Genomic DNA, 2,360 nt, shown 5'->3' with positions numbered 1-2,360 from the left:
AACCATCTATGTATCATACTTTTGACAGGTCAGTTGCCGTGGTATTTGGCTTGAGATAACATCTCTTAGTGGTGTACTGTGTTAAAACAGTAACAATCGGAATGAGATGAAAATTCGTCCCGGTAGCAGCCAACGAATTTTCGTATATATATCGATATAAATCTTGTATACCGATTATAAATCGAGTAATTATTAGAATAGCGATCAGGTATTGCTTCTTTGTTGTTAATGTAATAAAATCTGTTGGGGTGATTTTCTGTTATTCTGTTCATGATTAAGACACCTGTAATAGATTTAAGAAATATATGCAATAGAAATAGGAATACACACACACAGCTGTACACCTCCACTTACTACACTATCTGGATGAATGTTTATATAATAATAGAAACATATAAGCACCGGTTGCGAAGGGAAAATGCCGCCAGCAATCTCTGTGTGTACAAATTTAACCTTTTTAATGTAATAGATTGATTTTATGGTAAAATATTAATTTTGTTTATTTAGTAAAGTATTTGATTTTTTCTTTGAGTGATTAATTATTTTTCCACGTTCAGAATTCAAATCTGAAATTCGTTTTCTCTGATCAGCTCATGTTTTCTAACTATGTCTTTTTTCTTTCTTTTTTTTTTTCATTTACAAATAACAAATTTTTTTCAATTTTCGTAAAAGCACGCCATAGTAATTTTATAAAGAAGTTGCACAAATTAACTAACTGATTTCTTAAATTATCAAAATTAATTTGTTTCTTTAAAGTGGTTAAATTTATACACACACAAGGAGACCCCTGGCGACATTTTCCATTACAGCCAGTGTTATGTTTTCGTTATTGTTATATCAGCGTTCATTCTGATTATGTAGTAAAAGGTGTACTATGTATGCGTATATTTCTACTGTTGTTGTGTTTATGTCTTACATGTATTGCAGGTGTCTGAACCATGAATAGAAAATTTAAAAAATAACTCAAAAAAAGTTTTATTACGTTTGCGGCAAAGCAACAACGTCTGATCAACATAATTAAATTGATTCAATTTATGAAACCATACTATCGCGCCTATTTGAAATTAAGTTGAGAGATAAAGATGAAAGTTTTGTATGTCATTTATGTTGTAAAATGTATATTGACAATTTATGACGTTTGGATTATGGCAAAATGACATCCCTTTCTTTTGGTATTCCGACAGTATGAAAAGAAGTTATCGATCATGTGAGGGACTATTATGTTTCCAAGACTAACTTACAAGATTAGCTCATGTTTAAAAATTTATTTTTAATAAACACTAATTATATTTAATTCTATTTTACACACATTGAAGCGGAGTTAAATTTAAAGTATTTTTTAGAGAAACTTTGATACAAAATTGTTTAGAGCAATAAAATGAAATTGACTAAAAATTTTACCAATTTGTAATTGACAGCCTTAATGAAGAACTGACACCATATTGTGTATCCGAATGTCCTTCTGTCATGAAGTCCGTGCCTCGTGGACCAGGAATTCTGATATTAACAGTAGACAAGAGCATATATTTTCCTGAAGTATCCATATTATCAAACTGATAGTGTGAACACGTCAATGCTCCAAGTACTTATGAAAACCAGCGAAGGCCTTTAAGTCCAGCACAACGAATCATGCAATTAGTTGATTTAAGCTTGTCATGAGAGTCTAGCTAACTCCTTCCGTTCACGTTTTGATTAAACAATTTACTTGCACCACGAATGTAATACTTCTACTATCACAAAATAGATAAAGTTTCTCACGAATACGTTCTAAGAATGTTGTAGGGACGTTGGAGAACATTGGCGTAGAAACCTTAGGTTTGGAAGTGGAATGGAAACCTTTCATTGACTCTTCGGGACGATTACTAAAGCTGTACTTCTAAACATTGGCAATAAGGTTGCATGTGTTCCTGTTGTGCGTTCGGATCAATTGAGAGAGGTGAAAATTGGAAATCTTACTGAATAATCTGAAGTACAACGGCAATAATTAGAAAATTTGTTGAGATTTATTTAAAGATAAAAATATTACATTTCATTCTATATATTTTTTTCGTTTTACATTTATTTCATACAAGCAGAAATACCCGGCGTTGCCCGGGTTAAAGAGAATAATGAAATCTAAAAACGCCGTCTAGACTACGCATCATCTTTATATAGAGAGATGTATATACACACACGTATATATATGTATATCAATATAAATATATGAAAGTCAATGAAGTTTCGTAAAAGAAGGTGATCATGTACATACTTTCTTGCTGTTGTGATTATAACACCTCATTGTAAACTATGTTCCTTGTTTTCCCTTGTGGAGCATATACAAATAGGTTTTTTGTTGCTGCCCACTCTTGAGCAGTCAACAT

Source organism: Octopus bimaculoides, chromosome 2 (genome assembly GCF_001194135.2).
Source record: "Octopus bimaculoides isolate UCB-OBI-ISO-001 chromosome 2, ASM119413v2, whole genome shotgun sequence".
NCBI lineage: Eukaryota > Metazoa > Mollusca > Cephalopoda > Octopoda > Octopodidae > Octopus > Octopus bimaculoides.
This window is presented reverse-complemented; position numbering follows the sequence as displayed.